The sequence below is a fragment of the Athene cunicularia genome (genome assembly GCF_003259725.1).
Source record: "Athene cunicularia isolate RWA chromosome 1 unlocalized genomic scaffold, athCun1 chr1_part2, whole genome shotgun sequence".
Taxonomy (NCBI): Eukaryota; Metazoa; Chordata; class Aves; order Strigiformes; family Strigidae; genus Athene; species Athene cunicularia.
In genome coordinates this window covers 74,214,813-74,229,619 of record NW_020799092.1, presented here as the reverse complement: position 1 = coordinate 74,229,619, position 14,807 = coordinate 74,214,813, and the positions used below count along the sequence as shown (strand labels likewise).

Genomic DNA, 14,807 nt, shown 5'->3' with positions numbered 1-14,807 from the left:
CACACATAATGAATTTTTAAGGTTTTCAATAATAATCTTAATGAACAAGTCAGGGAATTAGTTGGCTGTATAAGTGACTGCGAACAGGTCACTTAAAGGGTAAGACAATCTTAAAATTAGTGAGACACTGGGGAAGGCTATTCAGAACATTTCAAAATGTATGTGCTGAGATATTCAAGAAACCTTCTTAACTCCATCTTTTACTATAAAGAGAAGGTCTCCCACTGGCTGAAAGATGACAAACCATCCATATATAATTTAATTTGTTTTGTATAATTTTACACATTATTTTATTTGGAATAAAAGACACAAGTTTGAAGGGCTTCTCAGCAAGTCTCTGCTTTATTTGAATTTCTTCATTTTGGTAGTGCACAGCAGGATAAATATATGCAGAGTTTCTTTCACTTTTTAAATAATGGAGACTGACAGTGGACTGGAAAAATATATATCTATGAATAGTGCTTGGTGCAATTCCTTTAGTCAAGCAGATCAGTGGTGTAGCAGAATGGCAGCTGATAACACCTGGTTGTGATGACAATAATATGCACAATGTGTACGTCTCTTTCCCTCTTGTGGTTGCTGAGTCCACGAATGACAACCTACTGCTGCTACCCATGACTGGAACTAAACTGTGCCAGTGGAGACCTCATTCAAAAGTCATTTTTCAGATTCTCACAGCTTTTTTTTTTTTATTTTTTTTCATGATCAAAACAAAATGAGAATCCTCAGGCTACATTGAATTTAATATTTTTTTCTGGTTTTAATTTTCATATATGCTATGTTATTATCAATCAGGACAGAGGGTTAAGTGTCATAAAGTATTAACATTAGAAAACTTTTCTGTCTTACATAGAGCTTTATACTCATTAGTGGTATCTTTTTATGTTCCAATGGTCTACAGCAGAAATCCTGAGTCTTGTAGACATGTGAGTGTGTGAACGTAGTAAAATAAAATGACAAAAGGCATAACTGAGATGACAGCATGGGTTTGCCTGACAAACAGAAGCAAAATAAAGCAAAAATAGGATCAAACCGGTATGGAACAAAACCCCATTATGGCCGTGAACACTTAAGGAATGCTTTTATATGAACAAGAAATACATTGTAAACACAGCTGATGTTTCACAATGGATTCTCTCTGCTCACAGCTTGAAGAGGATCTGTGTAGAATGAAGATGGTTCAAATCCTAATTCATTAATGAGGATGAAAAGCCAAAACCTAAAATCATCCCAAGGAAGTTAAAGTTTATAAAGGTAAAAATGCCTCAGAAGTTCATGTTTTGTTTGTTCTGAAAAATAACAAAACAACCCCCACCAAAACCCCTCAGACTGCAAAATGGTGACACCTCTAAGGTGTTTTACAGCTTTCACTTCACATGTCAAGTAGGGTCTGCCTACAGCTAACACAAATTAACCCTTCTGTAACGAATCTGATCTCTCTTAATTTATGTATAGCAACACAGAAGACTAACATCTTTGATAGACTTCAGGTCTAACCCACTCTTGCAATGGAAAATGAGTAAGGTTTGCTTTTTTTTTTTTTTTTTTTTTTTTTCACCACTTGTGTTTTTTTGAGAAAACACAGTGTATTACTTGGCGTAAGTGGTAGGATATTGTGCAATACACAACAGAGTTTATACTTTCAGTCCATTGCAATGTTTCAGCATAGCTTCACCGAGGTCAGTGCTGCTGCAACGAATTACATCAGCCAAGGATCTGCTTTTGAACTGAGCTGCACATTTGGTGTGTAACATACACAGACAAAAGAAATGCCCTATTCATAATGAAAATTAAGAACAAAGGCTTGAGTCCCTCATCAATAAAACTCCTTTAGCCAAGAAATTTTACAGTTATTATAGATTTAAATGACTTGCGATTCACTCTTCTCTAAGACATACTAGGTATTTGGATTTGGGTATTTTGCTTCTATATGCCAGATAGGGAAAATAACATAACTTAAGGGTCATGGAAGGGGCAAAGTAACATAATGAAACACAGAAATAGAGAAATCAGCAGAGCTACCTGTGAGACCAAAAATACAACAAAAAGCCTCACAGAAGTCTATTGTTTATGCCAGCAGAAAGGTTTGACATGGAAAAAAAAAAAACCCAACAAATATTTTCCTTCTATTTTTTAAATAAAATTGTGTTTGCTTTAATCAAATCTAAGAATCTAAAGCACCTAAGTAAAATCCCTCTTTCTGGTTCCAGTAATGTAAAAAACCCACAACAGTTCAAAGCAATAGTGAAACTTTTCCTCATCCTGGCTGCAGCAGATGCCTCTTTTTTAAAGTTTCAAAGGAAGATGCAAGAATTCCTCTAAAGGACGCATGCAAAATAATCTGCTAGAAGGGAAGCTCTGCTTAGAAAAATATATGTCTTTCCTGAATGGTGCCCTTACTGAGAAATGGTAGAACTGAACCTTAAGTCTACTTTCACACATCATCTCTCAAAACATATATCAGACCATGAATGAAAAATGTTAGTGCCACTGTGGGGTATCAGTTAAGAAAAACATGTGAAGTTTTTATACTACAGTTTCCTTCACAAATTGGTGAGTTTATGTCTGCCATAAGATTATCTCCTCTTTGGAGAACATATGTAGTATGACAGTTGTAAATTCTATCACATTTTTCTTCTTGAGTGTTCACGGACAGGATGCTGCACTTTAAAGAAATACAATGAGACTAAAAATTTGAGGTCAATGGGTCTGGTTGGCTATAACTGAGTGGATTTTCTATATTTAATTAAGTAGCTGATCCTGAGAGAATAATCATCTGCTGTTTCCACTGATGTGAAGATGTGACTACTCAAGGATTTTACACTCATTCCTTAGAAGTTTAGATTAGCAGCTGAAGAATCCATCCTGTGTCTCATGGGACCTCAGATTCAGCCCAATACAAGCCTTCATCTCCTGTGTTTTACAGGGGAGTGGTGAAATTTGGCTGCTCTGGGCATTTTCCCTGGAGGTTTCTACCTTGCCTTAATTACTTTGCAGACTTCTAATCTGCCCATGTTCCTCTTCAGATTGCACAAGAGTAATAGTGACATTCTGGAGTTTATGATGCTTCCTGCATAGAAAAAAATCTTGAGGACACTTATCCCTCTGCTGTGGCAGTATCTATGGTGAACGAGTAGTTCAGCACGTGCAGAGGTCTTGAACAAGGCAAATTTCTGTAGCAGCCTTGAGAGGGGGTTCACAGTGCAGTGACTGCAGGGCAGAAATTCCCACCCTCATCTCTGTCCAGCTGCATGGTTCACATGTTCCTTCCCACAGCCATGCCTTTCAGTTAGTCTTTCTATAGCTTCGGTGTTAGGGCATCCCCAGCTTACCTTCCTTTTGCAACTGTGTTCTCTTCCACACATCCTTCTTCCTCACCTCAGTACTATTTGTCACTTTACCTGTTGCAGCCCATTGTGTGAAATAGTTCACTAAGAAATTAAATTAAGAAAACATGTTCTAGACTGAAAAACTACAGAGTGCTAAAGATTGAACCTCTGTAGTTGTTCTGTTTTTCTGGTGTTTCTTGTGAGTTAGGATGAAAATCTGTCTCTCCTGATTGCCTCTAGATGAGAGTAAAATACAAAATTCTGTTCCCATAGGGATCTGCCTTGGTTGGTTTTGTGTGTGTTTCTTTTTGTGATGAAAATTGATTATAATGACTTCTGCTATTTTTTTTTTTGTTGGGTTGGTTTTGGTTTGGTTGGTTTTGTTTTTTTTGTTTTTGTTGGTTTTTTTTTTTTTTGTGTGTGTTTTTTGTGTGTGTGTGTAGGGCTTGCAAAACCTCTCATTGTTCTATCCCAGAAATAAACCTGACGTGTATGAGCTGCTTCTCTTGATGCACAGAACCTGATTCCGATGGCCACATATGAAAGGACTGGAACTAATGAGCATTGTCCATTACAAAAATACCATTTTGATGCATGGTTTGTATTTTGCCTTGTCAGTGGTGTGGTATCACAAAACCAGGCTTAGATTTTTTCAGTGAACTCCAGGCTAACTGTTTTGGAAAAGGAAGAATGTATGTCTGTATAAGCATCCAAAGATATTCCATAAAGCCATGAGCACAGAACCCCTTTCTGCCGCAAGCACCACAAAACCCCAGAGTAAGTTCCTTCAGATCAGTCCAAAAACCACATAGACCCTTGCCAAGTCTGTTTTCTTTTATAGTTTAATTCTAGATTCAATAAACACAAAGAAAAGGCCATCAAACGAACAGAGGCTATGTAATTTACAATTAGAACGTGTAACTGGTGTTGCATAAAAATATGGATACAGTTATGTCTCAGGGCTGAATTGAAAGAACCACAAGTTTTGACAACTTGCACCTGCAATATAAATTTCCTGGATTTTTAGAAAAGTAAAATACTACATTACATGTACACAAAGTGCATATTCCTTAGCTATAGTCCTCTTTTGAAACCTAGCTCCTGAACAATGTTGCCAAAAGAAACAGCTTTTGTACTTTCAGACAGCCAACATCTTATAAAACCAGGCAGATGAATGATGTTATGTGTAAGGGATGAATAAAAATATCAAAGATCTGAAGTTCCAAACAGGATCTACAGGCCAAGAAAACGGTATTAAAATTCACCCCATAGAAAATAAAAGCAAATAACATTGGGACCGACCTGAGCATTTAGTCCTGCGCCAGAAACTAAAGGCTTGTGAATGTTTCTGAGGCAGAATGATCCCTCCTTTTGCAGTCAAATTTCCTAAAATATTGAAGCATGTTGTTACACTGGGTTTGTTCATTGATAATAAAGGTATGAGCCTATGGTTTATGGAAGTTTTATGTTGAATGGGTATCTTTATTGTTATTTGAGAGTGGCAGTATTCAGAGATGTGCTCTTGAATTCGGGATAAGCCTTTTACCATCGATGGCAGAAGACTGGGATTTCATTCAGATTAAAGCCAGAAGAAAGATTTTGATAAATTGGATGACAGCCTTCATACTTTAAAATGTAGAAATGCATTAAAAAAAAAAAAAAAAAAATTCTGCTTGAGCTGCACCTAATAATTCAACTGCATGAATATAAATTCCTTAGTGATATCTAGAGTTACATCAGTGTACAACTTAAAAATATATATATATCCTAATTTATGTAAATGAAAGAATTGAACCCAACATTAATCAGCAAAGGCACACACTGTTTTTAAACTTTCTCATGCCAGTAAAATATGCAGGTGAAAATTTCCTCTCTGTTCTTCAAAGCAGATGCCAGTTCAGTCTGCTTTCACTTATATGTATGTAAAACATAAACATTGACACATAACTAAAGACTTTGGAAAGAGTGAGATCTATGTATCAGATGGTATGCAAATGAACAGGAAAATTCATTCTTTTCCTAGGCTACACCTGATTTTAATCAGAAACTAGCAACTGACCATCAACAATAATAAGAAGAATAGCAGTATTCATAAAAAAGTCCACCTGTAGTTATTGGTGAGAGTCATTTCACCTGATTTGGCATATCTGAAGATTAAAATTCTGACAATGAACAAGTCCCCATAGGTTGCCTTTGTGGGGTTAATCCAAAGAAGAAATCCTCGGACCTCTGTAGAAAAGGATCACATGTGTTTTGAGGTGCCTGTTTCTGTTTTTGGACTAATTGGTAGTCTCAGGTGACTAGATCATAATTAATGCCTTCCTTTTGGCTCATACTTGCATGGCTGAGATTTCTGTATGACCAAGGAGTATCCTAAATAGAGGAACAGAAGAAAAGAGGTCACAAACTAATAACAGAAAGCGAGGAAACAAAAGTGTACTTTCACCAGAATTTAAAAAAAAAAACCAAACCGTTTTATTTAATGATAGTATTCCGCCTTAATTTTATTTTTTTATCTCCTCTAGGAAAAGGTAATACAGAGTGATTCTGGTAGTAGTCCTCACTGTTACAATATACATCTTGGAAGAATGTAGGAAGCTGGATCAGTTTCTGTCCCTCAGTCATATAAGTTACAGCTTTGATACATATTTGAGCTCTTTATGACCTTGCAGATGCTTCTGCTGTGAACAATCACTTCATTAGTTTCCCTCATTCTTTTCAATTTGTGTTTTATTATTTTCTCTTGAAGCCCGGATTTTTAATCATGTTTTCTTTTTTTGTCTTCCTCCACAAATAGCTTCACAAATAGCACAGTGTGATTCTTTGATCCCTTTTGACATCCAAATATAGGATAGATGTAAATACTCCCAGGTAAACTCAGAAGTTATTGGGTAATTTTAGTACTGCTTACACATAACCTAGAGTTCCCTTACATACATCTGGATCTCCTCCGATTTTGGGGTTTGCCAGCAATACGTTAATGTCTGGTAAATGTATTCAGAGACTTTAACATGCCAAAATAATTGGCTGTTGTACCTTTGCCTTCCAAAATTCAGGATGATGAAACATATACTGCTACAGTGGGGTTTGCTGTAACACTGCCTTAAAAATCAGTCATCTTGATAATGATCATGATTATTAGCCGTTGGAACAATTTCCCCAGGGATTTCTCTTCCTGCTAGTTACTTACCTCAGGACTGGCATTTTTTCGTATGTATCTGTTCTAGCTCGGTCCTAGGTTGAAAGCTGAGCTCAGAGATCATCCACTGAAATTCCTGAGACAGGTCAGAAATAAGTGATTAAATCATAGGTTTGGCCTTAAAGTCTTTCTCTATATAAACTAAGACCTCTCATCTGACTGACACTAATGTGTAGCTGTTAAGTAGCTTAGATTGCAATAATTAATAAATAATAATATATTATAGAAATATGTCTATTGGTATGAGCTTATTTTATTTTTTTTTTTTTCTGCTGCAAATATAATCAATATTTAACTACAGAAAAATTAAACTGATGTTTTTTCTATGCTGAACAAAACTGTTGAAAAGAACCTGATTTTTAAAAATTGATGTCTTTCTCTTTAATGTAAAGCACCGTTTTCCTTTACTGTTACTTATTTTTCTTTGTGAACTGAAAGCACCTGGAGCTATGCATTGATTCACTGATACAGCAGCTTTCCATAGATAAATACACTTGGTGTGCAACTATGTTTTCAAAAGTATTCACCGGCTGCAGCTTCTTTTCTACAGCCTCAGGTTCTGCTCTCAGTGCAATCAATGACAAAAGCCCTCATTTACTGAAAGGAGGAAATTTGAAATAGAAAATGCTAAAAGCTAGCTAACCAAAGGGATCTATACGTTGCATTTCTCTTCGTATCAGCAGTTTGCTAGGACAGAAGATATCTACCCAAACCACAGTATCAAATGCTGACTCCTGAATGCACTGGAATCCTTCACATTTGAGTTCAAGTTACAGTCTTCTCTGTTGATAGAGCCACTGAATATTTAAGCATTTTATATAGATGCACATGGTTTCAATGATGCTAAACTTATTCGTTTGGGTTTTTTGTTTTTTTTTTTGTTTTGTTTTTAATTTTTTAAGCAATTGCCCTGAAGACTGAATGGCAGCCAGGCACAGTCAATTCTAGAAATGTTGCTGATGTAAACTGAATTAAATCTAGTATAAAACCAAATAAATGATTTATACTGAAAGGAGACATAAATAAAATTAATTAAAAATCTGTTTGTGTAGTTTGAATAAAATATCTGTCAGACCCTGAAGGTAATTTTGTTCAACAAGGAACACCAACACGTGGTCACTCTGTTTCCAGGTTATAATGCTGAGATGAATAGCACCTTTCATAACAGAGTCCTCAATAACCTCTGGACTTGATCCTGAAAACACTTTGTATGTAATTATGTTGGCTTCAGCTGTATTACTTCAGGGTGGGTTTCACTCACTTAACATTAGACATGTAGAAGTAGACATGTAGGCTCCCTCTGCAGTCAAAGGAGAGATATAGAAAACACTAAGGAAGAAGATCTGTTCCTTGTCTAGATTTGTTGTTGTGGGTTGTTTTGTTTTGTTTGTTTGTTTGTTTGTTTGTTTTTTAATGATGGAATGCATCACCACAGAGATTGACACCAATCTCTATTGACTGTATAAGGACCCTGTATGATTAGAAACCTAGGTTTTCAGAAATAAGTTTATTTACGAGTTTGAGTGCATATAAGTTCGATGAGCAAAGCCTGGGATCCGTACACCAGCCAACTAAGCTACTTGTGGTCAGAACCAATCAGTGCAATATTCATAGAATCATAGTGTCACAGAATGGTTTGGGTTGGAAGGGACCTTAAAGATCACCTAGTTCCACCCCCCCTGCCATGGGCAGGGACACCTTCCCCTAGCCCAGGTTGCTCACAGCCCCGTCCAACCTGGCCTTGAACACTGCCAGGGAGGGGGCAGCCACAGCTTCTCTGGGCAACTGTGCCAGTGTCTCACCACCCTCACAGTAATTGCTTCCTTGTATCTAATGTAGATAAACCCTCTTTCAGTTTAAAACCATTACCTGTCATCCTATCACTACACTCCCTGGTAAAAAGTCCTTCCTCATCTTTCTTGTAGGCCCACTTTAAGTGCTGAAAGGCTGCTATAAGGTCTTTCTGGAGCCTTCATCACTTCATTTAGCGTAAAACATAAAACCAATGACTGATAGCCTCCTTTGGCTAGAAAGTTGGTAGTCTAAAGGCCATAAAGATCCTGTAGTACAATCAAACCTGGATGCAGTTATGATGTAAATGGGAGTAGCATGCAAGAAGGACTCACTTCATCATAGGGACCACAACCATGTTAATAGGGTGAGAGGGCTGCAGCTCCTACAGAAACAAGTTCATCTGCTATAAATCTACACCTGACCACGTGGGCAATAGTGAGCTGTGTTCTTGTAAAAAAGGACCATTTAATTGTGAAGTAAAAAGGACAAGAAAATAGTACTGGTGTTTTCCCAACAGCTCCCCACAGAACAAATTTCTAATTGAAAATGTAGCTCACTGTGGATTGTAGAGATACTTAAAATATGATGATGTGTGCTGCATGGTTTTTGCTAAGCTTTTGGGGTCTGGTGTCCATTCACTGGGACTTAGATGCCTCACTAACCCGTTTTCTCTGTATGAGAAACCTAGACTTAAACCTTTGAAGCTTCCTCCAGAGCTCCCCAAATCCACAACTTCCATGAATATGCGCCTGTCTGCATTAGAAATGATGGGGCGATCTTCAAGTTAAGAGTCCATTTCCTTCAAATATGTTGCACAGGTACAACATGAAAAGATTTAAACAGAATACTAACACAGAACAGCAGGAGCGTGTGAACAAACACACCATACAAAGTCACTGTTTTCAACCTTCTGACAGTGCTGATAACTCCCATCTTCCAAATAAATTTTGTACTGACTTGGCCAGTAGTATATTATTTTAAGCTACTAACAACAATCTAGTCTTACAAATGAAGTTATATAAAAAAAAAATGTTAAAAGTTTACAGTTTAAGGGAGACAATCTTTTAATACAATCAAAACAGCTATTTGTTGAGGACAGTGAACATGAGCCCACATAATGTATGCCGTAAATCATTAAGGCATGTGGTTCCATTTAACACTATTTTGCTTGCAAAGTGATCACCTAGAGTTAAGGTCTGACCTAAATTGAGTAGGAAACAAAAATATCCAAGCATAAATAATAAATAGGGTGTGTTTTGGACAAAGCTATCTTTCAGAGCCAGAAAGAACATTTCTATCTATAGAACCATTGCTTGGATGTTTGTCTTCTTTTAACCACAAGTACATATTTTCACTAAAAAAAGTGACTTTCAGGCATTCACAAAGATTTGTTCATGCTAAGGATAAACAGAACTAGATATCCTGCGTTCTGAGATAAGAAAATATATGGAACCATTTCTTGTAATAGCAGTCATGTTTTATTAAAATGAGGGGGTGTTTTATTATTGCTACAGCCACTGCTGAGGGGAACAGGAGTTGTCTGGACACAACTCAGAGCTGATTTTATTCTTACCCTCCCCTACTCGGTGCTGAAGCCAGTAAATGAATACAGCAGCCATGCAGCAAGAGCAGGACAATACCTTAAACCAATTAATTCAACCACTGTTTTCATTGGAAGTAGAGACAGGAGGTAAAACTGCCCTTCCTTAGAAATAAATAAGTGTAAGTTTTAGAAAGCGGGAAAATGAACTTTATTAAACTTTTCATGGAAATTAATTTATTCTCTGACTCATAAAATACACAGAACTGTGGGCTATCCTCTACTATCCAGGACATTTGTGGAAATACAACAAACCTTTTTCTTGTCCTACTATTTATTTTGTAGACACTGAATTCATATCCTAGCCATGATCTGTAAACAAAATTTTTATTCTTCTCACCATATTTGGGCGAGATCCTACATGCACTGTGCACCAAAGCTTGAACTACAGTCAGTGGAACTGCAGGTTCTTCATGAGACAGTGGAAATCTCGAGAGGACGGGGACTAAATGGTGACCTTCACTAAATAGTGATGGTACCTGGGATGTGACATTTCTTAATTTGTACCTAAGCCTGTAACATGTTGAATGAAGTTAAACATTGTGAAATCCAACGGAGTTTGAACGTGTTCAGAAGTTCAGGATCAGATCCTTTATGACTGTTTTGATAATTAGCCAGGAATTTGGCAGCAAGATATTCTACTTTTACTTAATACTTTTAAGGAAGATTTTTCCCATTTTAGTATCTTAGACTTTTCTCTGCACCCTTCATAAACAATTCCCGTTTCCCTTTGTTGTGTTTTTTTTGTTTGTTTGTTTGTTTGTTTTGGGTTTTTTTTGTTTTGTTTTTTTTTTTTTAACATCAAGTCTGTGGAGATAGATTATTCTTTCTTACATTTTATAGCACTGAATAAAATGAAATCTACTCTTTATTTGGGAGTTGAGGGGCTAGAAATGCCTCCCTTCATGCACTCGTACCCCCAGTAGGATTTCTCCTGATGCGATCTACAGTGCATGCTGAGCTGCTTTGCAAACTGTTAGACTGAAGGAGCCTTGACCTCCTCTCTCTGCTCTGGCTGCTTTTTGAAAGTTCTCAGTGCTTTAGATCAGGTAGAACTTGAGATGGATGATCAGGTGAAAAATAAAATTAAAGGGCTTACAGTTACCCTTGTCAGTAAGGGTCTGCAGGCTCGATCACTGTTTGCAACTGTGCATTCCTCAAGCACCGTGTGTGGCGGGAATGAGGTTGCAATACAGATGATTGGTTCTCTGTGATGACCTGCATATATTTAGCCTAAAAGAAAAAACTATGCAAAAAGCAATTTAAGAAGAAATATCCTTATGAATTAATCAGATTACAACTGCAATGTTCTGTCCAAGATATACTACAAAGAAAAGAAAGGAGCAGATCCTAACCCTGGCTTTATGGCTTGTTGGGGTGGGAGAAGACACAAAATCAGTATGTGCCTCTGCACAGGTGCTGCGCTATGATTGCCAACACTGGAGTAAAACAAATTGGTGGGAGAAGGATTGAGCAGAGTACCTTGTCTTGCTCTGGAGCCCCCCCCAAAGGTCAGCCTAGTTGAATCAGCACAGGGCAATGGGTAATCTCTGGCTATTCCAGTTCAGATAAGGCAAAAATCTGAGTTGCAGGAAGAGCACGGAAAAAGAGCCTTTACCTCCTGATGGATGGCAATTCAACACTTACTAATACTATTCTGTTTCGTACTCGTCCTCTTTAAAACACCTGACTTCTGGTAACTCTCTTTTCTCGCATCTATATAGTCCCCCATCAGCCAATACAGGTCCTGTTATTGTCAGTGGAAATATAACCGCTGTCTTCAGAGATTATTGATCCAGATTCTTGGACAGCGTTGGAGTCTGAATTTGACTGGATTGCAGGTGTGGGACCCAGCCTGCCAATATGCTTGCACAGCAACTGTAGGAGCTTAGTGACCCAGGCCTCCACAGGGAGGCACATTTTGTGGCTGAGTCACAAATACAGGCACTTGAATTTGACTGCATGAGGTGATTTCTGTCCCCATCTGACTGGTGTGTCATTTTCCCCCAACCCCCTTCTTCCAAAGGCTTCCCCACTTGTGGATGAGGAGCTGCACTGCACATGCAACAGCTCCTTCACTGCTCCAGTTTGCAATCCAGAAGATGAAAGCAAATCAGTTCTGGGTTTCAATGGCTTAGTTTGACACACCGGGTACAGAAGTTGCTCCATGTTTGATCTGCTGCCAGGAGTAGAGGCAGGGATGGATGGCTGGGAATAACACTGTCATAAACACCATCATTATGATCATCACATCTTCAAAACATTAAAAGGAACCTTTCTCTTCCTATTAAAACTTCCAAAAATTTCTGTAAATCTGGCAGAAATTCCTATAACTTTGGGGGCATTTTGAACACCCTGTAAAGGGTAAATTTCTGATCAAAAAGGTCACTCAATGAGGTAGCATTAATGCAGAAACTGAGAAAAGTAAAATGACTTCTAATGTCTCCCAGTAAAGCTGTACTTATCTACTCTGGGATTTTCTGAAAAGTGGTTTAAAATACAATGCCAAGGAATGCATCAACTGATCACTTAAAATGATGCTGTGCATATGGTGAACGTCTCCTTAGCCTGTGTCCATGCTATGGCATTGTGAAGCCTTGTTTTACAGCATTAGTAACAGGCAATAAAAAGGCATGTTCATTCTGTGCTGTCTGCACAGAAATTTCATGAAACTTCCTAGTTTTCATTCAGTAAACAGCCACAAGAGGGCATCTTTTTTCTTGGTTTCTTCCACTTCAATAAATGAAGTGCTTTAATTATTTCACAAATTCGATTTTATCATTCTAGATAGATGAATCTTCTGCTATGTATTCCCCTAAAAATGTGTGTTCTCGTGATTTGCAAGAAGAAAGAGTAGCTACTAAAATAAAACAATTTCCAAAACGATTTCTTTTACATTTCACAGAGATTGCAGACTGGTTCCACAGATGAGAAAAGGGGACATTCATACAGATTTCTTTTTCACAGGAGTCTGAAACATCTCCAGTACATAAATCAAGCAGTACTTTACAACATGTTTTGTTTGTTGTTTTGTTTGTTTGTTTGTTTTTTACCAGGATTCATTTTTTTAGAGTACCTCAAAGCCCAATACTATAGTTCTAATGGATGCTTAAAAAATCAACTTTCTCTTCCATCAACCTGCTCCCCATTTGCTCTTTGTTGAGTTTTTCTGGTGCAGAAGGTGATTACCATCAGAGTGCCTGTGATGTTCACTGAGTATCTGGGAGCAAGGTAAATTGTGAGAATCATCTACAAGAATTTAAAACACAAACTGGGCTCTAATCTGCATCATACTGATCAGAATTATATTTTTATTAAACAGTGCCATCCAGGGATTAAAGCAATGGAAAGTGTTTTGTATGATAATGAAATTGTTGTGGAAAATCAGGTCTAAAATCCCCCTTTGAAGGCCTTAAACAGCAGACGTTAATGGCAACTATGAAACAACCTATCTCCAAATTCCTCCATTTATTTTGTGGGAATATAAGGCACACGTAGACAAGTAGAGCCTGTACATCTGTGTGTGCAGTTTATAAAAACAACATCAGCTTGGTACTGTAGTAACAGTATTAAAAACCTAGATTCAAAAAGTGTAAATCTGGTTTTTGATGAAATTAAAGGAACCTCATATATAGATCCTGTCCTGTATGCCCAGACCACCCATCTGACTTATATGTGGATGGTAGGTGAGGATGAAGCTCTGCTGAGGTGGATAACATGGTGGAAACTCCAATATATTTCTCTGGACTTCTTTGGTTCTGCTGTTATTTCATGGGAGCAACAGTCAGGGTCTGTTCTGCAAGCAAGTCGCCAGCTGAAGACCTTCAATCTGAGCTCTCCACTAAAGGAAAGAGTTTTTCAAAGAAGCCCAGTGTGTCTTGTCTGGAAGTGTCTGATATTATCTGTGCCATGTGTTCAATGGCTCTCAGCCTGTGGGCAGAAAGGCTCTTCCTCGGGCAGCCACAGAAGGAAATATGTTGGAGAGAAGGGTTTGGTGTGGGAGTGGGTTGGTCCAGGAGAGAAATTCTCTCTTAGGAAGTGGTCTGCAGCATGCGAAAGCTGGAGAACCACCGATGTAGCACATTCTACGGGCAAAACAAATAAATGCAAAGGCAGATGTATCCTTGGCAGCTACAATTTTGCACGTGGGCTCCTCTTAAATGCACCAACCCCTAGCTCGGGGCCACTGCCCAGCTGTCTTGTCCTTATCAGTAAGTGTGGCGAGCTGGCTTTTTTTTTTTTTTTTTTTTTTTCACTCCCAGTCTACCAGCCACTGACCTGCAGCTCAGCGCCAGCGGGACCGTGTCACGGGAACGACGTGAGTGTACCTGAGGCTGCTTTAGACGTTGGGGTCTGGATCAGCACCTGTGCAGGGCGATCACGGTATTGGGTCGGGATGCCCCTGCGCGATCTCACAGGTGTGTGATGCGGCGCGCAGGGGGGGTCTGTGGTCCAGTGGAAAGGAGAGGAGAGCACAGGGCCCCTCGGTGCCCGGCCACGGCCGGCTGGGCACATCGCTGCCACGGTCCGTGCGCCCGCTTGTGTGCTGGGGTGTGCAGGCAGGACTTTTCACGGGGCAGATGCCTGTGGTGGCCGGGGCTGCGACCTGCGCCAGCAGCAGCAGCAGTGGGTGTGTGTCTGGGCCGGCTGACACACACGCACACGCAGCAGCCCATTTGCTGGAGGGGTGTGCATGTGCGTGCGAGGGAGTGGAAAGGGGTGGCGGGGATGGAGGAAGGGAAGCCAGGGGAAAGTCTGACACTCCGCGCAGAAGGAGCGAGACCCTCCGCCGCCGCCGGGGAGGAGCCCGCCGCGCTCGCAACGCCTCCCAAAACCCGGCCACCGGCCCCGGCCCCGCACCGGCCTCTCCCCGCACCTCGCCGCC

General features: G+C 39.2%; 1 protein-coding gene across 2 annotated transcripts in view; it reads left to right on the top strand.

The window, feature by feature from the left end:
- The first annotated feature begins 13,968 nt into the window (after positions 1–13,968).
- SEMA3D (semaphorin 3D) overlaps positions 13,969–14,807 on the top strand; it is a 143,208-nt gene continuing 142,369 nt past the window's right edge. Inside the window, exon 1 of one of the 2 annotated variants that reach the window (XM_026866126.1) lies at positions 13,969–14,133. The gene's annotated coding sequence lies outside the window, so the exon portion shown is untranslated. Of the gene's footprint in view, positions 14,134–14,165; positions 14,341–14,807 lie in introns of those variants that run through there. The other variant, XM_026866119.1, reaches the window with a different exon arrangement.